The sequence below is a fragment of the Triticum dicoccoides genome, chromosome 7B (genome assembly GCF_002162155.2).
Source record: "Triticum dicoccoides isolate Atlit2015 ecotype Zavitan chromosome 7B, WEW_v2.0, whole genome shotgun sequence".
Lineage (NCBI taxonomy): Eukaryota > Viridiplantae > Streptophyta > Magnoliopsida > Poales > Poaceae > Triticum > Triticum dicoccoides.
Window position 1 is genome coordinate 354,309,348 of NC_041393.1, and position 26,864 is coordinate 354,336,211.

The window sequence follows — 26,864 nt, forward strand, 5'->3', positions numbered from 1 at the left end:
GCGAGGTCCAGCGGCGCCAGAGGCGGGGCGGGGCGCCGGTGGGGCGACAGGAGGGGCCGGCTCTGCGAGGGGGGATGACAGCGACGTGGAGGCGGCGCTGGGGCGACGGGATCGGGGGGTTGCCCCGATCCAGATCGGGGAAGGGCGAGAGGGAGGAGTGGGAGAGAATGGGGGCGACGTGAGGGTGGGGGTTAGGGTTTCAGGGGGATAAGGTGGAGTGGGAGGGTCCGGCCGGGCCAGTGGGCTGGTCTGGCGGCCCGTCGGCTTGCTGGGCCGAGGCCTAGATGGCCAGGGGGTTCTCTCCCTCTCTTTTATTTTTTTTGTTTTATCTTTTGTCTTTTCTTTTTATTTATTCTTTTCTGCTTTAGTTTAGTCATACTTTATTTTAGTTTTTATAAAATATGACCATAGCTCCTAAAATAAGGTTTCAGAACATCCCTCTACCATAAAAAGTTTGGTGGTCAATTAAACTAGTTTAACATTTGTTTATTATTTAAAATCATTTGAATAATTGTTTTGTTATGGTTTTATTCACTTTAGAGTATTTAATCATTTCATAAAAGTGTGGTTCCTCCACCATAATTGATTATGATTTAGTTGCTACAATTTTTGAACATTTTTGATTTGACTATTAGAAACTTTTAATGTTTGACTTTAATTAAAATTTGAATTTGGCTCGGATCTGAACTAACACGAGATTAGCAACAGTAATCGTGGTGACATGACATCATTACCAGAGGGTTACTGTAGCTTGATTAACCGGGCGTCACAATAGACAATGTGCGTGCGTGCGCATGAGAGGGAGCGTCTACATAGGCAATGCATGTATTTAGCGTGCATGCCGAACAACAACGACGAAGATGACGTTCGCACTTCACCACTGCACCGGAGTGACCTCATCTACACCGTCGTCCACCGCACCAGGTGGTCCACCGACAACGTCAGCTGCCGCAACCGACGTGCCTCACAGACACCGACTTCCACCGCATCAGCTGCGCTTCACCGACGCCATCTCCCACCTCACCCGGCTACTTCACCGAGCACATCGTCGCACCTCCACCCCCGAGGCCGTTGGGGCTTCACCAACGGTCTTGTCCACCGCATCATAGCGGTCTACTGCCACTCAAGATCTGCATTCGTGTGCAGCCATCCAACGCCAGTGCATCACCCTCTACGGCTTTGAAGTACCCTGCATTCTAGCTAGGCGAGCATGCCCAAACGCCGGACCAAACTAGGTATCCACATATCACTCCCTGGTGCACTGTTCCGACGATGTTTGGATATCCTTTTAGTGATCTCTTAGCTTACGCGCCCATGCAACTCTGACTTTTACTCTTATTTCTTCTGGAGATATCATCTGAAACAAGCAAACCCATTTTTTAGCGAAGCATGACGGCGCTACGGGATCTTGTACACATCCTGCACACCGGTATAACCTTGTAAGTACCTGTCCTCCAGTACAACAGCAAGGTCGACTCCTCTTATTTGATTAACCATTCACCATGTCAAAAATTCAGAGGGGGATGCAAGGAGCACAAGGCCTGCACATCCAAGAAAGTGGTAACATGGACTTGTACATGGAACATCCCAAGCGCAAGCAGAGCTGTAGTGAGCCTATACAACAAGCTAGCATAAGTCCCCGCATTTCATTTAATTCGTACTGGCCTGCGTGTATGATTTGTGTGCAGTGGTGGATCCACGAATTCAAGTTACCAGGGGTAAAAAATTTAACTTAAAAAATACGAAGGCACTTGCACTCCGGAAATCAACATAACTTGAGAAATGTGAAGCTACATGCACTTCAAAAACCAGCTTATGATCCAAAGTAGTTCCAGATTATAAAACACTGAATGATGTAATCACCAAAAAACACAAAATGCAACATGGTGTACAAGGACTACCAACATGGTCTTTACCTGCTTGAATTATTCGTTCTCTGGCTGAAAATATCGAAGTGTAATTGCACCTATAACCAGTGCGCAAACTGCATATCAATATATCTATCCCATACAAGTATGCCAATAATTTCAAACAACAGATTAGAAAAGTATTTATGCTACATTGTCATGATAGGGGGACTTTCTGGCAGATGGCCTTGACGTTTCCTCAAGCCATGAAAATGTCCTATAATTTGGTTGTCATCAATGCCTGCAAATCTCTATGTCTCTGTCAACATAGCAGATCATAATTAGACACTAAATCCTTCAATGGGAGCTTGCAAAATGCTTGCATTAGATCCCTCATTAGACACTATATGTTCATCATCAGGAGCATGTAAAATGTTTGCACCGGAAACTTGATTAGATACATCAGGTCCAGTCAGTTCAGTATTGATTGGGTGAGTTATAAAACAAGCAGAAATTGGTTTCATTTTCTCATAGATTCCCTACATACAAGCAGTTTTACAACACATTCAGGTCTAACTATTGGCCAGAAATTGAACAGTTGAATTAGATATAATCAGGGATGTGATGTACCTGCTCGTTGCGCATGCTGCTCTTGCAAGCTATGACTGTCCGTTTGCGCAAGCTCGATGCCATGCCCGTGCTGCCGCCACTGCCTCCCACGCAGGTTACACCCAGGGTTGGATCTTCATCTTCTTTTCCTTCCATTTGCTTGAAGCCTGGAGATTGGTGTCCAACGAGGGCGTGAGGGAGTGCTGCGTCGGTCTGTCCAGCGGTGGCTAGGTTACGAGCGAACTAGACTGGAGGCAGGAGGGAATGAATTGGGATTTTTCCTGTTGTCGATCGATATGGGAGGCGCTCGTTTGGGCCGCGAGCCTGATATAGGGCCCGCCTTGCACTTACGTTATTGGCCCATCCAAATTGAAACATGTTTCTTTATTTTTTACATTGCCTGCTCGTGCATTGGGACAAACAAAACTAGCCTAGGCCAACCTGGACGACTCAAACTAGGTGCACACTTTCCAGCCACCCAAGGTGACCGCCCATACTAGCCCCTACGGTGGCGTCGCCCCTTTTTGCATGTATGATTGGGTAGTGAAAAATTTCTTGTGGCGCTTTTAATTTACCCACAGAATGGTTGAATTGCTTGTTTCTATGAACTGGGTTCACCAATAATGTGAAAGATGCCAGTCTTTTCATCCTATTGTAGATTGCTTAGATCTCGATATGCCAAATGTAGTCGCATTAAATATGCAGTAAAAGCCAATGTGATGTGTGTGGCTACTACTAGTCTGACAACCCGTCCTCATATAACATATCAAGGATGCACCATCTTATCAGATTAACCATTGGACTTACCAATGCAGTGTGGGAAGAAAGAAATATTGGGACTTTGTATCCAAGCAATTAATGCCATGGACTCCTTCGTAGAACCTTGTAAGCGAAAAAGAAGTTGCAGTGTGCCTGTACAAAGAGCTAGCGTAAGTTCAGTTACCGCTTCTCGGAATTTTAGTTAGCCACTTATTGCAAAATTGTTCAATTACATTGCTTGGCTTAATTTAGTTTACTACTAATTACAAAATGCCATAGCCTGTTAATCTTATTATAGACTGCCTATCTATGTGTTTGATACTTACTGTTACGAATTACCTGTTTGCCTGAACTTAGTAACTACTTAAGCACGTAGATAACTGGTCATATGTACTTCTAGGATGCAACAGAATTCACGTGTAATTTACATTCTGATACCCTGTTTGTTTAAATGGTTTGATGTTATCACTTGTAACACTAGTAATGTTTGCATGTTCGTAGATAGACAACTATCAGGTTTATATGAGGGACACTGTCTTTTTAACTTATATATATATATAGGACAGGGTTATTCTGTTGTACTAGTAACAGAATAATATTCTGTTACCCTGGGCCCTATATAGACACGACGAATCATTTTCTGTGATCGGAGTGAAAGAGAAAAGAAGGACCACGAGCTTCCCAGCCCCCAAAAATGCCCCAGTCTTCTCATCACCCGGCCGCCTCCCATGACCAGAAACCCCCGGCCACCACGAGCCTACCACCCCGGCCGCCGCTGGCCTCCATCCCCGGCCGCTGCTGGCCTCCATCCCCGACCGCCGCGAGGCTCCCACCCCCGGCCGCTACGAGGCTCCCACCCCCGGCCATCTCTGGCCTCCATCCCCAACCGCCGCGAGGCTCCCACCTCCGCCCACCGCTAGCCTCCATCCCCGGCCGCCGCGAGGCTCCCACCCCCGGCCACCGCGAGCCTCAATCCCCGGCCGCCGCGAGCGCCACCGCCCTGCGTGCCCGCATATGTCCCATTCCCGGCGACAAGGTCGCCGCCTATGGATCTCTCCTGTAGCCTCCGTTTGTGCTAGTGGAGGGAGAAGTAAGTTTTCTGGAAAAATGGCAGTAAACAGGCATCAGTTCACTTTTTTGATGCTACTCTTCTCTTGATTTGTTATTAGATCAGAGATGGAGTTGGCGAATTTCTTGTGCCTTTTCTGTTCAATGGATAGATGGATGGATGGGTGTAGTTCTCTGAATGTAACCTGTGATCCATTGCTGCTCAACTTCCTCTGAACCCCTAATCTTGTTCTGCTCCCAGTCATTATCAGTTCGACAAAAGGTTGTAGAAAAGGTCAGAGTTGAGACTAGTTGTCATTAAGGTTAGCCCCTTTGTTTCAGATTCAGTATCTCCATTACCAGTATAAAAAAAAGGGCCAGCGGCCCAATCCTAGTGCCGCTCATGATCTCCCTCTCCAAGCACCGCACCCATTAAGCACCCACACAGTAAGAAAGCCATCTCGTTTTGCTTTGAACATTTGCTTTTGTGATGTATGATCACTAATAGATTCCCTGCAGTGGGCAAATCCTGGCGCCGCTCGTGATCTCTGCCTCCGTCAGTTCCACTTCGCCGGAGCAATCAGTCTAGAGGAGGAGGTGTAGCCGGTCCTCCTGATCTCCGACGTCTTATTCCAACTCCAAAAAAATTCTTTTTGAGTTCTATTCTTAGTCACAGTACACATGCAGCTTCTAAACTTCTTGTCCAGTCATTCTAGTACTGATGAAGATCGAGTTGATTGAAATTATGTAGTCGATTACTGAGACCCTTACTAGTCCTTCCATATATAGAACTTATGCCTGATAGGGACATGACTTATCTCTTTGTTGCCTGCTTGTTTTTGTAAAATTCTTTGAACTTACTTGTGATATATTTGGACCTTTGCCTCATTAGTACAACATCACACTCCATAGCCGGGCACGAGAAAAGCTGCGTGCAGGCCACCCTATGCTCCGTCCTCTATCCGCCTCAGTCATCTCCCTCTCATTCTCTCTCTGCTCCGTGTGTGTGTGCAGGGAGTGGGAGGAGATAGAGCAGGGGCGTGGGAGGCCCTTCCACGGTGAATGCATATGCATCTTCCATGGAGATTGTGAGCTCTCTCAATTATTGCTTGAGGATTTATATTATTGGTTTGTCCACTGTAGTTCTTGTATAGCGGCGTCCTCTTTTTCTCATGTTCCTCTTTAGATGTTGCTGCATGTGTTTAATGACCCACTGATATGATTTCTGGAAACAAGCTTCAGTACAGAGAAGCTTCAGTATGAGAAAAAATGGGTCATTAGTTCATCCATATGCAACCTCCCGCGTGGTCATCCATTTTTATTTGGAGCCTACTCACTACAAAGCACAAAAGAGGTTGGTGCTCACCTTCTTTGAGACCGCCGCCCACTCCCACATTTACAGGCTCTACGACAAGACCTACTGCCTCGGCACCGCCACCGGTGAGCAAGCACACATAAAAAATCTTCCATTTTTGTTTCTTTTAACGTTAGAACCTTGCTTACAAACAAACACAATAAATAACACCGTGAGTCCGAACATTTCTGCTGCTGAATTCAGTACTAGTTATCTAATTTCTAGCTTCCAGGCCCATTGTGAATTGTTGTTACCGAGGGAAGAGTTCATAGTTGTTGTCTGCAGTTTATTGAGGCAAAGGTTATAAGTTTGTACTAATAAACTGTAGTTTACTAAGGGCAAAGAGTTATACGTATTCAGCAGTCCAAGTAGTTGTCTAAACGACAGTTTGGTAGCTGTCCAAATAATTGTCTAAACAGCAGTCTGAACATTCCTGCTGCTGAATATCTCTCCTCTCTCAAATTCGTTCAAATTTGTTGCTTGTTCTTGTTGTTGCCATGAGGGCCCTCAAGTTGTTTGTTGTTATTCCTATGAGAGACCTTGTTTGGATCAGAAGTAGCATATATTCTATTCTTTTCTTGCAAAAAGTTCATTTCTGTTCTGTTTTGAAGTTACTTGGCATACAAATTACTATATATATGCTATTGTAAAAGACTAGATTTCTTCTAATTGTGAAGTTCAAGCTCTCGGGATTTGCTCTTCAATTTTTTAACAGATGTAATGCTCAAAAAAATGTGATCAATGAATGCTGAGAGGGATTGATGTTAAATGTCAAACTTATGTCTTTGTGTGTAGTTGGTAAGATGTATATTGCACATCAGTGTAGTGAAAAGAAATAAAAAATTGCAGCTAATTATTTTAGATGTTAGATTGTGGAGTTTGAAGTAGCGGAGACGACAACCATATGTAGATCGGCGAGTGCGGGATCAACCTCAGCAGCAGCCAGAAGCAGCGCATTCAGCTCGCCCGCGTCGTCTACCAGGACTGCGACATCTAACTCCTTGACGACGTCTTCAGCACCATCGATGCGCACACCGGCAGTGAGATCTTCAAGGTGCATTTTACTATCTACTATTGTACTTATCTATACTAGACTGAACTGAGTGTTTTATAATGCAATACTAGTTGCTTACTGAGTTTTGTTTTATAATATAATATGACAGATTGCTACCCAATTTTTTATTAGAGTTCAAAAAATAAAAACAATAGTTAAAACAATAGATTAAGTTCATGTTTCAAAAGTTTGTAAGCTCCCTGGAGTAGCGCTGTCGACGCTTGGCCTGCTCCAGCAGCCATCATTGTGAGGATTAGCCACCGTCTATTTGGCGCGAGGCCTACCTGCATGGTCACATCTTGTTTGAATCTCTCCTTTCCAGCTCCGCATGGTGAAGATCTCCGTGTCTATGATTTGTACTGTCAATTTATTTTGAATTTAACTAGTGCTGCACTTGATTCAAATCTGAGGGAAGAAAACATAACTACATAATTCAGTTCCTGGTTTGTATCCTATAAACCAAGCAGTGAAGAAACACACCCCTGTACTTTCGCTCTTGTACTGACAGTTCATGAATTTAGGAAGCTGCAACCTTTGACGTTATTCTGTACTGAGATTTTGGTGCGAGAACAAGAACATCGAGAGCATGTGCATGAACAAGTAGTTGTGCATGGGTAGAATTTTTTGAGGATTTTAGAGAGCTGGGCAAGCCAAAGTAAATCATGCACTCACCAAAAAGTTCAGCGAAAACGTTTACCTCAGTTCATACTCAAGAGTTGCTGGTTTCAGTATTTCCTTACCTTCATGTGCAGTAACAAAGTGTGTGCATTTGGTGGTTTTGTGAAGGAGTTAAGCTTTTATTTGATTTTCAGTTCGGGTTTATAAATGGAATAAATTTATGTAGAATTCAAGGGACTGAGATTAGATTTGTACTGTTTGTTCATGGAAAAGGAATCTGCTCTTCTCTTTGTTGAAATTACAATATGTAGTTTTGCTCTCAGCATTGCAATTCCACATGTTTGTTATATTAATTATCTGTTTGTGTATCTAGCCGGCCGTGTTGTGTATTCTGGTTAGTTGGTGTGTGTATTATGTTGCCCTCAAGCTGTATGAGAGGCCGCCCACAGAGCCGAGGAAGTCGCCGATCTGGTTGAGGCATGCTCTTATTCTCTATTTTCAATAGCACAAAAATTTGAAAGTTCGAATGCCAGACCTTGGTAAGTTCTCCTTGACAAAACATCATCTCTCATATTTGTTCCTACTTTTGTAGGTTGCGGCAAAAACATGATGCACAAGTTCATTTTTTGTATGCTTTTTAGTACATCTACTTCCTGAAGGTGAGTCATATTTCCTTTGTGTTTCCATCTTCATATATAGCACAAACAAGTGCATGTGGTTATGCTTCAGAATGAGAACCGTACTGCCTCTTGGTTCAGTTCAATATATAATTTTAGTTAAGTGCAATATATAATTTTAGTTTAGTTCAATATCTCGAGTATCACCTTTTTCTGCCATGAACTCATGCTAACTATGAGCAACTAAATTCACTCTGAATATGATGATACTAAACCATAAGTTAGCTTTGAACTCACATATTTGTCTTAACAATTGACAGGTCTGAATATGTTGCCCCCACCATGCCGATTTACTGCTGCGACCTCGTTGATTCCCCGCCTTCGAACTGCTCCCTCAATCCCCTCCATGGACCACCGCCGATAGTGGGCTGCACCTTCCACGGGAAGCCATGTGACCGTGTAGATGCACATCTTCATTGAGTCGCTCACTGCGCATATGTGTGTGTTGTGTTCGTGCGTGCGTGGCCGCGACCATGCTTCACATTTCGGTGTTGTCTATGTGTGGTCGTGCGGGCGTCTCACCTCAAACACATCCCAGGCCGGTGCACGAGTTGCTGAGGAAACGCCCAAGGTTGTGGCCACTCGACCACAACTTCGTCTCCTGGAAGGTGTCGGATGTGGACAGCCAGAACGAGTTCAAGTCTATGTGGCTCATCGAGGAGAAAAAGAAGAGGAACTCAACTTGTTTCTCTGTGGACAAGGCCAGAAGAAATTGTGCTCTGAACATGCTTGTTGATACGCCCATGAGAACGGGTGCATTTTTCTATAGATTTTTGTGTTGCTGACAAAGCTACACAAGTTCTACTTTTACAAGTTGAACTTAAGAACATCCTATAGAAAGTTCGTGCATGTATGGATGTTCTTTTGACATTGAGCTATTAAGTGCTTGCAAAATCTACAGTTTTGATCCATCAACATTCGCAGCTTTGCACCTCAGTTGTGTATGTTATGTGTTTCAAGTGCTCAATGAAGTTCATGTTCTGAGTTCATGTATAACTACCTAGGCATTCATGTATTACTAATCAGTAAGTACACTCGTTACTTCTCTCACTCATCTGTGCTAGTGGTGAATAGTTCAAATTCTTGGCAAATTTTGAAATGCTCAAATTGATAAAGGTGGTAAGTTCAAACGGAAAATAAATGAACCCTTAGGCAATTTAACTGAGGGAAAATAGTGAGTTCATGCATTACTAGTGCTCTCTCTGCTATCCCTTCAGTTCAACAATATTAACAATGCAAGTTCGGGGATGATCATACCGTAACCATTGAAAAAGATATGAGCAAAAACATACAAAAATAGAGTAAAGTCTAGTCAATGAAAACATGCTCGGTACAAAACTATACGGTCATCAGTTCAACTATTTTTTTTTGGAACCATTCAAAATTACTCTGTGAAAAATACATCAGTACAAACACACACATAGATCAGTACAAGGACTCTGTTTTTTTTACGGGAAAATAACACGATGACTCTCACCGTATTCAAAATTACTCTTCAACGATTATAAATTTTAGAAAATGTTCAACATGACTAAGTTTCGCATTTTTGATAGCTATCCAATGGTATATCATTTGCCCATTTCGACAAACTTTAAAAAAATCGCTTTCAAAATCAAATTTGACTGTATTTGAATTCGTTTTTAAACCGTAAGGAATTAGAAAAACATTTCTATACGAAAAATTTGCGCATTTTGCATATCTTTCCAACAACGTATCATAAATCAATCCGAAAAACCGTTTGCAAAAAAACGCGAAAATACATTTCGCCCAGAATATCACCGTTTTTCAAATTACTTTTAAATTGTATATAATATAAAAAACAGTACATATCTGGAAGATGCGGATTTCTACCAGCTTTCCAACGCCATCTTATTTGCTCAATTCCGATAAACCGTTTGAAAATTGAGTCCAAAATATGATTCACGTTTTCGGTTTTAAAAAATCGTTTTTTCAAAACTGCTCTTAAACCGTGATGATTTTGCCAAATATTCCTATATATTTTAATGTAGATGTCAACAGCTTTCCAACGATATATTACATGCCCCATTCCGCCGAAAAGACGCTCAGTTCAACGAGATGAAAATCATCAATATAACAACCTGAAACCATCAGTTCAAGTAGGGTAACAAAATAATATTCTGTTTTGCAAAACAGAATAGCCCAGATGTATATATATATATATATATATATATATATATATATATATATATATATATGTATGTATGTATGTATGTATGTGTGTGTGTGTTGGAATCATTTTGCTTACATCAAAGAAATTTACAGATGTATGTGTTGCTGGTAAACGGTACTGACTTGTTACTTTAATACATTGCCAAGAACTTTAGTTTTACTAGTTCATGTGTAATTAAATACGTTGCCAAAACTGGTTAGTTTTACTAGTTCGATGTTAGTTTCCGATGGCTCTTGAAACACTTCATTTATGATTCCTAACATTCAAGTTTCCATGATCCAACTGAAACTCTGTCGGCACAACAGGTATGTTGTCAGAAACTTCCTTGTTTACCTGGTTTGCTGCTGTAATCATCTTACCAATTTCAAGTTTTTAGGATCCAATTGGAAGTCCAATTGCATAGCAGGTATATTTTCAAAAATATATTTGTGTAACAGGTTTGCTGCTGCAACCGGTTGCTCTAATTACGTTACTGGCTACTCAACTTTTCAGGATCTAAGAGAAACTCCAATGCCACTATAGGTACCTTCTGCAAAACTTGTTTGTTTAACTGCCTTGCTGCTGCAACCGGTTACAATGGTGTTAATAAATACTTACCAGCATCCAATTGAAATTCTTTAATTCCTTCTTTGTCTAACTGGTTTGCTGTTATAACTCCCAGTTGAGATGTTTTGCTAACTTCAACTTTTCGGAATCCAATCGGAACTTTAATGGGAAAACAGGTTAGCCAAAGATCAAAGAGCTAGGTCCCCATGGACGTTATATCATCCCATAGCAGTGGCACCGGCCCAATCGTGCATCAAGAATTGACAACTGCTGATGCTCTAGAGGCTACACTATTGGTAGAAAGATATTCTGCTTCTGCACTTAGAGATGAAGTTGACATGTTGAGGAAGTAAACAACACAATCACAAGAAGTACTCAAGACAACCATTAAATATTTGGTGGATTTCAAAATGAAGCAAGCCAAGACTGGCCGCATTGTTAAGGTCCTGAGGGAAAAAAGGAAATTAAATTCCCACTTGATAAATCATGGGTGATATGTTCTTTCCATCGTTGAATAACTTTTGTGTTGTTTGTTCATGTAATCGATCAAACCATTTGTTTTAGAGATCATGTAATAAATTTTTTTTGGGTTGTAATTTTTTGAGCACAAGTCTGTGTTACTTGATAATGACATTTCATTTTGATTGTTGTGCCAGACCTACAAATATGCCGATCAGGCTGAATGTTCATTCAGCAATAATAGTAGTATAAATGGTCTTTAAAGGGACAAGATGTTGTACTAGCTTCGCTAAAATAAGATGCTCTTCTAGTAAAAAAGTACAGCGGCCTGGCTTATGTATGTTAATTGATATTATTGATCCATATACTCTATAAGTGTTTATATGTCTGTTAGTTTTGTACATTATTGATTGATTGACTTGGTATTTCGAATCTTGAGACATCGCTTGCGTACATATCTAAATTGGAGTACACATTATGCTGTGTGTGAAACTTGAGATGGACATAAGGTGGTTTCAAATATTTGAATTCACCTTAAACTGGATTCTAGCTTCTGGATTCGAGTATCGGCATTTGTAAATCATATTCATATATGACAGTGGAATACATCTTTGTCGTGCTTTTGAAGATATATAAAAATGCATAGAATGATTTATAAAGATTCGTATAGGAATACAGAATGGATTCGAATTTAGTTGCCAAGTTGAACGTGGATGCTTATTGTCCCAAAATTCGAAAGAAGCGGCAAAATGTAAACTCCCACGTCGGCTGCCTGAAGCCAGTGTTTAGGAGATGGAAATTACTGTCTACCCCTTACAGGGACAACGCATCTGCCCGATTTCCACGGTTCTCAATAGGATTAGGTTAGTAACTTCAACTAGACGTGACACATGGGCGGAAAAATACATTTGATTCAAACTCGTCCGAAAGAAGTCTGTCTCTCCCTCCATTTCCCCATTCATACACGGTTGGCGGCAAAACAAACTCAACTCGGCCGAAATCGATGTCGGGAAATATTTTCAATAGGGCCAGGTTCGTAACTTCACTCAGATGTGACACAACCGCCCTACCTGTCAGCCCCATGCATACACCATGGGCACCAACCGTGGGCACCAAAACCCCCTCTCCTCGCCCGAAATCTCTCTGGGCAAATATTGGGGAGATGCGAGATTACCATGCTATCCCCAACCAACGTGACGTCCAGATTTTAAACGGGGGCTAAGTTCGTAGTTTCCCATATTTCAGACATGCGCGTCCCAAAAACATGGTTCCCCGTACCTCTCCCTCCATTTTCCCGTTCATACACTGTCCATGCTAGAACACCATCCCCACACGAGCCTCCTCCGTCCACCACCCCATCCATCGCCGCCGTCCACCACCCCATCCATCGCCACCGTCCTCCACCATGCCGGAGCTCCTACCAAGACCGCGTCGTCCACTGCTAGAGATGGTTGTTTCTCATCCACGACGAAGGACCAGGAGCCTTGCATCGCGTCCTCTCGCTTCATCGGCGCCGTCGTCCTCTTTGCCGGGGCCGCTCACACTACCTTCTCGTCCACTGCAACAGGACTTATCCCTCCATGCACCCGTCTACCATCGCAGATCTGCTTCAACGCCACCGACAGCCATCAAACCCTCAATGCCTACAGGGCACCGCAAGAGAGGTGGTACTTCATATCTGCTTAACTTTTTGATCTCAACCAGAAAATTGATTGCAACTTGGTTACTGTACTTTCTTTTAAGCTCTTAGAATTTAGTTCTTAGTTCGAAGCAAACAATGGATGGTAAATATCATTTCTTTGGTTTGCAACTTTACATCTGCCATGGCACAGTCATAATAGGGTTTAATTGATCATGCTTAGGGTTTAATTGATCATGTTGGTTCCGTGGTGGTTCCTTTAATAGAAATCGTAGGGGAAACCCTCTTTTGCTAAAAAAATGCTTAGGTTTCCCCCTTTTATGATCAGCATACGTGCTTCGTGTCATAATAGCACTGCTCCATCCATTAAGCTAAACAAGCTTAGTTATTAAAATAATAATTTGATATTATTAAAACAGAGTCGTTCAATTGGTCAGCTAAATGTTCCTAATTTAGTTTCGAAAATGCATGTACGCTGCTCGGGTGTGTATCTACAGGGTGCCCATGGTGGGCTGCGTCCCACCCTGGGATTTTGGGTCGGCCCAGGCCCCGACTCCCCTTTGTTTTGCTGCGCTTCCGATCTCTACTCGCCCCCAGCCGTATGCCTCGCCGGCAACTTGCCGTCCCTGGATGGCATGAATTTAGGAGGAGACGCCGGACTAACACGAGGTAAGGAGCGGCTTGCCCAACAACGTCACCGCTGCCCGGGCACATCGCCATGTCTACCTTCCTAGTCCATTCAGGGCTCAGGCGTGCAGCATCCACTAAGCCAACCCGATTTATCCTGAGATACGTCGTCAACACTCAGCAGCCACTCATCATCACCCATTTTCTAATTGATTCATTACTCATTAGACAGGACTATCATTTGGGTCTGTTGTGTACTGAGTGCTACCTAATGGTTCAGATGTTTCAGTAATCTTTAGTACCTGTAAAGTTCATAGGGTTTCAAAATTCTGGCCCTAGGAACATACACTAGTCATTTTGGATTGTTGTTCATAGTGACATTGGCCCAGATTACTACTGTAGGCCAGGCTTATTGACAATTTTACTTGTCTTTCTTACTCATTCAATATGATATCCAATTATTCGCGTCGATTAGTTGCAAAAAATAAGTGCTAGACCAACTTCTTGATTCAGGTTTTGGACGGTCTCTTACTGCAGTTACAATTCTGCATACTTGTCCTAGTAAGCTCACAAGTAATGATTGATTCACTACATCTATGCTTGCCTTGTCATATTTGTTGTCAATATTCTTTTAGGGTGGATCACCCTATTAGGAAATACTAGAACCATAGACATGAGTGAATAGATTTCTCTGTGTGATCTCTTCCATCATGTGTGGGCAACGAACACTACATTGTACAGAAAGAAAGTGTCATTTCCACCTTTTACATACACTACAATCTTTTACATGGAATACAATCTTCCTACTTGCTTTGTGTCACACTACAAGCACTCCACCCTTGAAGCTAAACATTATGCCGATGATAATTCCGTAGTTTATTTGTTCAAATACGAATTTGATATGATTCTAATGTTCCTACTTCAGTTTTGAAATGTGTGTCTGCCTGTTATAGAGACATAAGAGGTTTGTATATCTGTGTGTGGTTTGGTCAGCATGGTTGGGCGTGAACTTTGCATATGAAGGGGTTTATAGGGAGACGCTCTTCGAGTTGAATCCACAATGCATTTCATAAATAATCTGACTAGTTTTTATGTTTTGATGAATCTCAGATACTGAACAACATCATAATGATTATGAGCTTGCGCGCATGAAAAGAATAAAGAAGAACAATGCCATGGCTGTCAAACTTGGCATTAAGGGACTAAAATCAAGTCTGGATGCAATGCAATGCAAACGCTCTCCACCTGCAGATTCATGCTCAGAATATAATCCTAATAATGATTTTGAGCTAGAGGGAGACCTAAGTAAATGTAGCTCCCTCATGGAGGAGTCAGGGCAGATGCCCTATCTTATTCACCCATCAAGGTGCTTGCTCTAACTTTCCAAGGTTATATTGGTCGCATATATCTTGCAATTGATGGTTTGCATTGCTTCTACTTTGTTGCACTCCCATTAGCTTAGTTTACACTTTCTGTATGTGAATACGCCCCGCCTATCCATTCAAATGTTGTTCTTGTGTATCAGACATTCAAAAGGAAGAAGGCGATTGCTGATCGCGGAGGGGCACGAACAAAGTATTTGGAAAAGGTAGTGACACCTGATAAATCAAATAGTCCATTAGCTGTAGTTGCAATATCACCAGACCTAGGAAACACGACCACAACTCTAGTAGACTCTATCCCTACTACATTGGCCATCTCTGATGCCCCAACTCAGCACACCCCAACTGCCGCAAATAGTATGACGATGCCAGTTGACATAGCACCACCTCTACGACGCAAAATCCCCATTCTAGCAAAGAGTACCCCAAATCCAGTTGCCAAATCCCTTTTCGAACGAAAGAGAGCCCCAATTGTAGCAAATAGGACTCTTGTTCCACTTCTTCCCAGTTTACAAGACGAAGCTTATATTGTTATTAGGAACTTTGTGCGCATCTTTCCTTCATGGAAAGATTATACCATAGACAAAGAAAAATTTCCAATCTTCCTCCGCAACTTATGTGTAAGTAATGTACTAATGTTATTCATGGTAATTACTGCATATGTTTCTGCTGACAGAAGACACAATGTTTCATTCTTTTAAATAGGAAAGGACCAAACTGGATTGTCAAGACGAGCAAGGGTTGGTTGCACTTTTCAAGCACTCGTTGATGAAGTATTGTTCCTACCTGAGGCAAGTGCACTTCGATGGCAAGCCTCTAAATGAAACTTCTGTAAAGTCTCCGGTGCTACATTTATCAGACAGTGACTGGAATAATCTTGTTACACATTGGTCACGTCTGCAGTGTAAGGTACTGTCTGTGATATCACATCATAATGTGAACTACATTTGTGCATGTGCCTTAACGTCTCACTTGTACAAAAACCATTTGCAGAAGAACCTTCATTCTCAAGGGACCACAGAATCTCGCAAATATACTGCACACTGCATTGCTCTTGTGAGTACCTCTTGCCCTATATGACCATACTTACTTTCATAGCAGGTTGATTATGTAGCATCACTGCACATGTTAGCCTCATTATCGTCCATTTGGTGGACATTATAAGATCCGTATGGACTCTTACATAAATTTAGAATCAACCCAATGCCTTTGAAGAGGTTTAGCTCTGTAGTCCTCTTGTAAGGACTGAACGTCGTCTATCTTTGTACTTACATTAACAACTACTCCCTCCGTCCCATAATATAAGAACGTTTTGTACAATACACCAGTCTTCAAAACACTTATATTATGGGAAGAGGGATTGGTTCAGTGTGTAGCATTCTACATCTTATCTCCCTCGCCCACCATTTACTAAAAATATCATATCTATATTTAATCTTACCAAAAAGTTGAATACACAGACAATGCTAGTGCAGAAGTGTAGCCCATTGCTCTTGTCAGTACATTTTGTCCTATACCGCTTGTACTTCTAGGGATTTGTAGTTGATTATGTAGCATCAATCTACATCTTATCTTCATTGTCATCTATCCCTTCTAGTATTATCATACCTATAATTACTCTCTACAAAATGTAGTGTACAGGCAATGCTTATGAAGAAGATTATGTGCTAAAATTCTTGAGTTATCCTTCCCTTGGCATGGAGAAGGGCATTATAAAGCCGGTTTTAACTATTAATGTAAGTCGGTCCTTCTAAAGCCTTTATTGTCAACTGATGTTTAATTTGCTCAGACTCCCTATCGTTAACTGCTGTTTAGTTTGTTGTTTCTATCAAAATGCATGTTCGCAACAACCGTAAGTTCCAAGTTTTACTTGTAAAACCAAATTCCTTAGTCATACCATGCCAATTAATCAATACTCCCTAGATGTATGCTTGTTTTTGTGGATCTATAATGCAGTGTGTGGTGAAGCAGCCCATGTTTGCACCTTGTCATCTCCTGTTTTATCTTACTGATGTGGGTGATGATATGAACATCCCATGCACATTAACCAAAATAGATACAATGATTGTCTTTGCCCTTCATCTATGCTTGTTATGTTGACATGGTAAACCAGTAGTGTGGTGAAGCTCCCCGCATTATGAACAATGCCACATTATGCTCTTGATATTTTGAACCTACTCTTTATTTTCTAATTTGAAACTGGATGTAATTAACATCACAGTTATCATCTTTATTTACACACGTGCAAAACCTGTCACCTCTCTGCTTGTTTCAGGGTGAGATGCCTGATGGCATGCACAAGTCTGCTGAAGGCTGTGAGACAAACCCAACATATATTGCAGCAAAGAAGGCAAAACATCTTGAAGAAAGCGAGACAACCCCCAAGTCTTGTCTTGATGCAGTGTTCAAGTTACTTGAGACTAGCAGTTAGACAAGCTCACAGAATTCGCTGTCTGAATCAGTTCCACTTCTTCATTCCCAAGTTCTAGTAGAAAGGCATTCTGCAACTCAACTTCGATTTGAAGTCCTATCTCTAAGAAAGATTGCGGAGAACACCAATGAGAACCTCATTGCTAAGCAGCTACACCTGGAAGCTATGACCGACATGCTAGGCCGGTCTCATAGCCTTGCTCAGTAGCTTGCGCAACAGTTCCCATGCAAGGCTAACCTTTCTTGAACTGTCTTGGAAGTGGTCTTGGTTTAGTATTATTTTGTTACGCTGCAATGGCACCTAGTTTTTGTAGTCTGCTTCTTTGTTGTGCTTTATGATCACTGGTGGTGAACTTAGATGCCCGGTGGATGTAATATACCATAAATCCTTTATTGTATAGTGTAGGTTTATTCTAAGTTACTATGCCGTAATTTCTTTATTGTATAGAGTATGTTTGTTCTTAATTCCTACTAGTTACTGCCATCATTCGCTATCTGAAAATAAATGGAGAAAATCTGATGTAGTCGACCGGGACGAAACACTCACCTCTAACTGGCTTTCTTTTTAGCGGGCCACAATTGGGCTGGCCTACAACTTTCTAGGGCCTGAAAGGCCATTGGGGCCTTCACACTTTGCGCTAGGCCCACAACTTACACGGGCTTACATTCAACCCGCAATTTAGTTGGGCCTTTAGTGGACCCAAAGCTTAGTTGGGCCCATGTAGCTTTGGGCCTTTAATAGGCTGAATACCGTGCTAGTCTGTTATGGCCCAGAAGTAACCATGGGCCTTTAGCAGGCCGAAATGCATGTTGGGCCTCAATTTTCACTAGTCGTCGACGGGCCTTCAGTAGGCTAAAATGTAGATTGGGCCTTTTTTGGCCCAGTTATATGACGGGCCATTACCAGGACGAAACATATCCCGGGCCTTAGTTGGCCCACTGATATCATGGGCCTTTAATATGCCGAAAGCTTTGTAGAGGCATCAACGGGCTGAATTATACGACAGGCCTTTAACAGGCCCAAAGTCATGTTGGGCTGAAATGTTGCCACCTTTATCACGGGCCGTTAGAGGGCCGGATGTCGTGTCGGACCATATATGGCCCATGGGTAGCACGGGCCATTCCCAGGCCGAAAGACACACCGGGCTGAAATGGGCCCATGTCTACATCGGGCCTCTAATAGGCCGTAATGTCACTGGGCCATAATTGGGCCCAAATATTTGGCGAACAATTAACGGGCCAGATCTGGCTTCGGGCCGTAAATGGGCCATGTTTAAACAAGCCGTTATTGGGCTGGCCCACTAGTACCTGAGTAAATACTACGAGCCTTTGACTGGGCCAGCCTTTTTAACCTATATGGGCCTCTATTGGGTCGTGCCACGTGTCGACGTATCATAGGTGCCTCTATTGGGTCATGCCACGTGTCGACGTATCATAGGTGCAAAGGGGGCAAGCACAGACGTTGAGTACCGAGGCATCAGGCAGAGGTTACCATTTCAGTGCAACGAGACCAAGACCAGCGGAGCGGCAGGATGGAGGTCACCCTGGAGCCCAAGACGGCGTCATTGCCAGTGCTTTTGGCAGCCGAAGACCAACTTTAGTCAGGATAACTTGTACTAGATGTTCCCCTTAGAAATGGCCGTTGTTGGTGCCCTTCCCGCTCAATATTTGGGGAGAGGCCCAGGGCCTCTATAAATAGAGCTAGCCACCACAGAGTAGGGGCATCTGATCCAGATTTGGGGAGACTAGAGAGAGAGAGAGAGAGGCGATCGAACTCACCCAAACAGTTCATCACATCAGCTCGTTCTTCCCCTGTACTGTTCATCATCAGCCCCTGAGGCAATCCACCACACCACACACTGGAGTAGGGTATTACACCACATCGGTGGCCCGAACCAGTATAAATCTCGTGTCCCTTGTGTTGTTCATCGTTTTCAGCTTAGATCTCATGAGGCGATCAGACGTAGATCGGTAGGGGAGAGATCTTCGTGCGCACCCTAGAGTTCGAACCTTAAGGGTCTGCCGGAACCCAACATCCGATATTTGGCGCGCCAGGTAGGGGTGCGCCGGAGCTCTCCCTTCCGTCGACCCGTTCCCCATCAACACCACGCTCTGCCCTCATGGCGGCCAATGCACCACCCGCTCCAGCTATCGATGCTGGCGCGGAGACCAGGGGGCTCCGAGCCTTGGCCCCCGCCTTGCGACAGGTGCAGTGGCAGCGCAAGTTCAAGCCGAACATGCCACCGTGCTACGACGGCGCGGCCGACCCGCAAGCCTTCCTGCTGGCATATGAAGAAGCCGTCCTCAAGGCCGGGGGCAATGACAAGGTCATGGCAAACTGGCTGACCATGGCCCTCACCGGCGTCCCGCGCATGTGGCTGTTCAACCTGCCAATGGCTTCTGTGGTCTCCTGGGAGGAGTTGTGCAACCTCTTCCTCGCCCATCATGCTGTGCCGGCACCCCCTAGTTGTCGCGGCCATCCTGGGCGGATCGCAGGAACCACCTTCGAGCCGCGACGTCAAGCCGTTCGTCAGCCAGATCGGTGCCGCCCTCAAGTGCAGAGAAACCCCCCCGGGCTGGGTGGCACCCAAGGCCGATTTGACCTTCAGCTCAGATGATCACCCCTCCAACACCGCCTGTTCGGGCACGCTCCCGATGCTATGCACCCCCACCATCTCCCGAGTGGCTGTCACCAGGACCCTCATCGACGGTGGTGCTGGCCTCAACGTGCTCTCGGTGGAGGCCTTCAGCCTCATCCACATGCCCCTAGAGCGGCTTCAACCCAGCAGGCTCTTCTCAGGCGTCGGAGGCGGTTCTGCCGGCTCCCTGGGGCAGATCCGCCTCCCGGTGACCTTCGGCACCCATGACAACTTCCGCACGGAGCCGATCGACTTCGACAATGCCCGCACCGGCCTCCCGTACAATGCCATCCTCGGTTACCCAGCCTTGGCCCAGTTCGCGGTAGCGACTCACCCGTCGTACAATATCATGAAGATGCCCAGGAGCAGCGGCGTCCTTACCATGTCCGGAGACAAAGAGGATGCGTTGCAGGCTCTCAAGCTTGTTTTCAAGACGGCTGCAGTGGCGCAGCCCGCCAACGCAGATGTCCTCGAGCCCAAGGGGGCTGCGCCGGCTAAGAAGAAGCAGCCATTCAGCCAAGACAAGGCGGAGACCAAGCAGGTACCGGTCGACGAGGATGGATCCACTGGCGCCACCTTCACCATAGGCGCCAACCTCGAGCCTGAGCAGGATGAGGCCCTGGTCAAGTTCCTGCGTGAAAACAAGAAGGTGTTTGCATGGGAGCCTAATCAGCTGGCAGGGGTCCCAAGGGATGTGATTGAACATCATCTCAATGTGTGCCCCAACGTGCGCCCCGTAAAGCAGAAGGCAAGGCGGCAGTCCACTGAAAAGCAGGCCTTCATCGTCCAAGAGACCCGCAAGTTAGAGACAGCAGGAGTCATTCGTGAGGTCCGCTACCCTGATTGGCTGGCCAACCCTGTTGTCGTGCCAAAAAAGGGAGGAAAGGAACACATGTGTGTCGACTTCACCAACCTCAACAAGGCCTGCCCGCAGGATCCATTCCCGCTCCCTCGCATCAACCAGATCGTCGACTCTACCGCTGAGTGTGACCTATTGTGCTTCCTGGATGCCTTCTCGGGATATGACCAGATCAAGATGGCGCTAGAAGACGTGGAGAAAATGGCCTTCCTGACCCCGTGCAGAGTGTACTGCTATACCTGCATGCCGTTTGGGCTGCGCAACACCGGAGCGACCTTTCAGTGGCTGATGCACATCGCCTTGGGCCGGCAGCTCGGGAGAAACGCTGAAGCTTACGTCGATGACATTGTGGTGAAGTCTCGGGAGGCGAAAACCCTGATACAGGACCTGGAAGAAACCTTCGTGAGCCTCCCTGAAGTAGATCTGCATCTCAATCCGGAGAAGTGCGTATTTGGAGTCCCTTCAGGCAAGCTCTTGGGCTCCCTTGTGTCCCACAGGGGCATTGAGGCCAACCTAGAGAAGGTCAAGGCAGTCGAAGACATGAGCCCGCCGAAGACCCTCAGAGAAATGCAGAAGCTCACCGGGCGTGTAACCGCGCTAGGACGCTTCATCTCCAAGCTGGGGGAGCGGGCACTACCATTCTTCAAGCTGATGAAGAAGAAGGGCCCGTTCGAGTGGACAGAAGAGGCCGACAAGGCATTCCAAGATCTCAAGAAGTACCTTACCAGCCCTCCGGTGATGGCAGCTCCACGCCCTCGGGAGCCCTTGGTGCTTTACCTTGCAGCCACCCCCCTATTCCGCCAGCGCAGCCTTGGTGGCGGTTAGAGAGGAGCGTCGGACCAAGGCCGCTGCCGCCGTCCCGGCCGAAGCAGAGCAAGGCCAAGAAGGCCTCGCGAAGACCACGTCTGCAGCAGAAAAGGATCAACCTCAGCAGGGGAGCGCACCCAAAGCGGAGGAGGCCTCTCTAAGTGACCCAGCGCTGGGGGCTCCGTCGTCTCAGGAGGCGCCTCAACCTTCGGATGATGCGGGCTGCGCCAGCACCCTCAACCTCGTCGAGCACCCTGTCTACTTCGTCAACACGATGCTACGAGACGCGAGGGCGCGGTACCCCATGCCCCAGAAACTCATCCTCGCGCTGTTAGTGGCCTCACGCAAGCTGTGACACTACTTTCAAGGCCATCCCATCAAGGTCGTCTCAGCATACCCCTTGGAAAGGGTACTCAGGAGCCCCAACTCAGCTGGGAGAGTCGCTGAATGGAACATCGAACTGCAAGCATTTCATCTGGAATTCAGCATGACAAGGGTCATCAAGGGAGCCGCACTTGCAGATTTCATGGCGGAATGGGCAGAGGCACCGGGGCTCAAAGCGGGCGAGGACCGATCGCTCCCGAGGAAGTGAAGCGCCGGACAGCTGGGTCATGTACTTCGACGGAGCGTTCTCGCGACAGGGCACGGGGGCTAGCGCAGTGCTCATATCCCCCACTTAGGACAAGCTCTACTATGCTGTGCAACTCTGCTTCCAGCATGGAGAGAAGATCTCCAACAACATAGCAGAGTATGAGGGCCTGACAGCGGGCTTGAAAGCTGCAGTCGCCTTGGGGTTAAAGCGCGTCATCATCAAGGGCTATTCACAACTCCTCGTCAACTTCTCCAACAAGGTATATGAGCCGAAGGATGAGCACATGGAAGCGTATCTCACGGAGGTCCGTAGGATGGAGAAACGGTTTTGGGGGCTGGAGTTGCAACACGTGCCTCGCGAAACCAATCAAGAGGCTGATGACATCGCCAAGATGGCGTCCAGGCGGCTGCCTCAGGAGCCTGGCGTCTTCGAGGAGCGACTCTTCAAACCCTCGGCGGCGCCATCACTATCAAGCACAGCACAACCTAGGGAGGAGCTCCCTCAACCACCTGCCTTGGGAGCCCTAGCCTGTGGCCCAACCTTAGGAGCACGCTTGCTCCTGGCGCTGGAGCCGCAGGAGGGATGTTGGACCACGGAGTTCAAGGATTAGTTGATGCAAGGGACCCTGCCAGAGAAGGAGGAGGACGCGGAGCGTGTGGCGCGGCAAGCCACGACCTACTACATCCAAGACGGAGAGCTCTACCGAAAGCGGCCGAATGATGTTACTCTACATTGCATCTCCAGGGAGCAAGGAAATGAGCTGCTGGCAGACATTCACGGTGGAGATTGTGGGCACCACTCGTCTTTGCACACACTCGTCGGCAAGGTGTTTCACAGCAGTTTCTATTGGCCAACATCACTCAACGACGCAATCGAGCTGGTGAAGGCTTGTGAAGCCTGCCAGTTCCATGCCAAGCAGATTCACCAGCCAGCTCAGGGCCTTCAGACCATTCCCCTCTCGTGGTCGTTTGCTGTTTGGCGACTGGACATCCTTGGCCTATTTCCTCGGGCGCCAGGGGGCTATCGCTACCTTTACGTCGCCATTGACAAATTCACTTAGTGGGCCGAAGTGGAAGCTGTCCGCACCATCCCGGCTAGCTCAGTAGTCAAGTTCATCAGGGGCCTCGTGAGCCGGTTTGGGGTATCCAATTGCATCCACCGACAATGGTTCGCCGTTCACCAGCAATCTCTTCAAAACATATTGTGCTAACCTTGGAACGCAGATATGCTATGCTTCGGTGGCACACCCTTGGAGCAACGGCCAAGCTGAGCGCGCCAACACGGAGGTCCTGAAGGGCCTCAAAACCCGAACCTTCAAGAAGAAGCTGGAAGCCTGCGGTAGAGGCTGGCACAACGAGCTTCAATCCGTGCTATGGTCCATCCATACTACCTCTACCAAGTCGACCGGCGAAACCCCATTCTTCCTCGTCTACGGTGCTGAGGCTGTCCTTCCTCACGAGGTCAGGCATCGCTCCGCGCGGGTCCTGGCTATCGACGAAGCATAGCAGGACGCCATGCGGGGGTGGACCTCATGCTTGGGAAGGAACGTCGTCGGGAGGCTGCACTTCGGGCTACGAGATACCAACAAGCACTGCGGCGGTACCACTGCCGCAGCATCCGCCCCAGGACCCTCGAGGTAGGTGACCTCATGCTCAGACGGGTGCTCTCCAGGGTGGGGCTGCATAAGCTCTCGCCCATGTGGGAGGGCCCGTTCAAGGTTTTTCATGTCTCTAGGCCCGGTGCTGCACGCTTGGAGACTCAGGAGGGGGTGCCCATCCCGAACGCGTGGAACATCCAACATCTCCGGAAGTTCTACCCTTGAAGAAAGGCCCAGAGCCTGTAAAGAAGGCCCGATGCCTGTGAAGCTAGACGAACCAAGAAAGGCCCGGTGCCTGTGAGGAAGGCCAACACCTATGAAGCTCATTTTCCCGAGAAAGGCCTGGAGCCTGTGAAGAAGGCCAACGCTTGTGAAGCTCATTTTCCCGAGAAAGGCCCGGAGATTGTGAAGAAGGCCAACGCATGTGAAGCTCGCCACCCGTGACACTCTCACGTAATAATGAGTTGGGGCTGTACACGCCCCGGAGTCGCCGGAGAGCCGCCCTCGGGCCTCGGGGGCTCCCGCCCACGCCCAGTGGCAGCACTTAGTTCCGCGCTGGTGAGAAGACGTCGAAGACTAGATTAGGTGCCGGACACGGCCTTTTCATTTGCTTTCTGCAGTTGGCTTGTTCGTTCCTATTTGAAGTTTTATTGGAGTTGTTGTCGTCCTTAGCTTGTGACTCTTTGTCCTTTTCACCCACTTGCCTCGTTTTCTCTTGCGCAAGTCTCGTGAGGGGGCTAGGCGAGCACCCTCGCGAGTGTTTTCTACCCCAGTCGTTTGAGGTTTCCCTATCCAAGTCCACTACGGGAGCACCCCTCCCAGTCTGTGCCCCACGGGCACCGCGACGCGAACACAGGACCTGAGTCAGTCGCCTCCGCAACCGAGAACAGAAGGAAGCCAACTGTCGGCCTCCACGTTCGCAGGTAATCATGACCCGTTTCTGCATGCAGGGACTTGTCAAGTCGAGCGGTTGCCGAGGTAGCATGGGGAAGCGGATACGCCCATGTCCAATCAACCGCCACGCGGCGCCCAAGGCCGCAGGCTGATGGGGCCCGCGGTGTTCCGCACTTGCCCCTTCGCTTCTCCGCTAAGCCAAGTCCGAGCGCGCCTTGGGCCTGGGGGCTACTGTCGGTGTTCTGGAAACGGGGGTCCCCAGACTTGCCTGCCTACGGCCTGCGGCGTGGCTCAAGTGGTGGCCCAGTATGGCCCATCTTCATCAGCACAAGACTCAAGACCCTCCCGAGGGGCCAAGCCTCGCGGGGCGGACAATGCAAGGCTTCCTCAGGGACGGCCTTGCCAGGCAGGCTCGCGAGGAGGCAGAGAGATCAAGGCAGGGTACCTCGCGAGGTGCTCATGATGCAAGCCATGACAATCAAGACCAGGCGGGCGCCAGGCGGGTGCCGGCCTACGCAGTGTCCTTGTTTCCTCTTTGGTGCAAAGGGGGCAAGCACATACGTGGAGTACCGAGGCATTAGGCAAATGTTACCATTTTAGTGCAACGAGACCAAGACCAGCGGAGCGGTAGGATGGAGGTCATCGTGGAGCCCAAGACGGCGTCATCGCCAATGCTTTTGGCAGCCGATGACCAACTTTAGTCAGGATAACCTGTACTAGATGTTTGCCTTCGAAATGGCCGTTGTTGGCGCCCTTCCCGCCCAATATTTGGGGAGAGGCCCAGGGCCTCTATAAATAGAGCTAGCCACCACAGAGTAGGGGCATCTGATCCAGATTTGGGGAGACTAGAGAGAGAGAGAGAGGCTATCAAACTCACCCAAACAGTTCATCGCATCAGCTCAAGAACACCTCTCGCGAGGCCGTTCTTACCCTATACTGTTCATCATCAGCCCCTGAGGCAATCCACCACACCACACACTGGAGTAGGGGATTACACCACATCGGTGGCCCGAACCAGTATAAATCTCGTGTCCCTTGTGTTTTTCAACGTTTTTAGCTTAGATCTCATGAGGCGATCAGACGTAGATGGGTAGGGGAGAGATCTTCGTGCGCACCCTAGAGTTCGAACCTTAAGGGTCTGTCGGAACCCAACATCCGACATATATGATGACTGAGTATGTGGAGCTCTTACTTAGACTTTGTTGAATAAGTTGAATTGCAATTGCTTGGTGACTGAGAACATAGGTTGGCTGAGTTTCAAGAGAATTCATTGTTTGAACCTTAACATGAGAATTAGTTGCTACTTTAACATGAGAAGTTCTATGAGAAAGAATTGCTTCTATGATGCTAGGAAAAGTGATTGAAATTATCATTGATCAAACTTATGCACTTTGCTAGCATTCACACTTCATAAATTATTTCTTTTATCATTTACCTACATGAGGACGAGTAGGAATTAAGCTTGGGGATGCTGATACGTCTCCAACGTATCTATAATTTATGAAGTATTCATGCTCTTATATTATCATTCTTTGATGTTTTACAATCATTTTGTAGCAACTTTGTATCATTTTTTGGGACTAATTTATTGACATCGTGCCCAGTGCCAGTTGTTGTTTTAGCTTGTTTTTTACATAACAGGAAATCAATATCAAACAGAGTCCAAACACAGTGAAAAGTTTTGGAGATTTTTTTGGACCAAAACAACTAGGATGGGCTAGAGAAGTACCAGAGGGGTGCCCCGAGGGGGGCACAACCCACCTGGGCACACCTGGGGGCCAGGCGCGCCCTGGTGGGTTGTGCCCACCTCGTTCGCCTCCCGCATCGCCTCTTTGCCCTATAAATCATCAAATATTCCGAAAACCTTCGGGGTAACCCTTGATCAGAAGTTCCGCCGCCGCAAGCCTCTGTAGCCACGAAAAACAAATCTAGACCCCATTCCGGCACTCCGACGGAGGGGGAGATCATCATCGGTGGCCATTCATCATCGGCTGGTATCTCACTAATGTTTATGGACCTAACAGCACTGAAGGTAAACATGAATTTACTGATTGGCTTATGGGTCTGAATATGAACCAGTCTAAGTTATGGATGATCCTGGGCGATTTTAATTACATAAGAAGTCCTGACAACAGAAACAAACCTGGTGGTGATCCTGCTAGTATGACGACTTTTAATAATATCATTGTTAACCTGGATCTGGCAGAAATCCCTCTCAAAGGAAGAGCTTTCACATG

General features: G+C 46.5%; 1 long non-coding RNA gene across 6 annotated transcripts; it reads left to right on the forward strand.

Annotated features, from left to right (window-relative positions):
* Nucleotides 1–3,896: 3,896 nt before the first annotated feature.
* LOC119338027 lies at nucleotides 3,897–8,880 on the forward strand. Of its 6 annotated transcripts, none has more exons than XR_005163753.1 (7): nucleotides 3,897–4,305; nucleotides 4,385–4,709; nucleotides 4,782–5,350; nucleotides 5,449–5,702; nucleotides 6,486–6,670; nucleotides 7,881–7,947; nucleotides 8,226–8,880. It is a non-coding gene; the product is annotated as an uncharacterized LOC119338027 (long non-coding RNA). The 6 variants fall into 6 exon arrangements; XR_005163752.1 differs by having other exon boundaries at nucleotides 3,898–4,305; nucleotides 5,499–5,702; XR_005163754.1 differs by having other exon boundaries at nucleotides 3,898–4,305; nucleotides 4,782–4,859; nucleotides 5,277–5,702.
* Nucleotides 8,881–26,864: the final 17,984 nt, after the last annotated feature.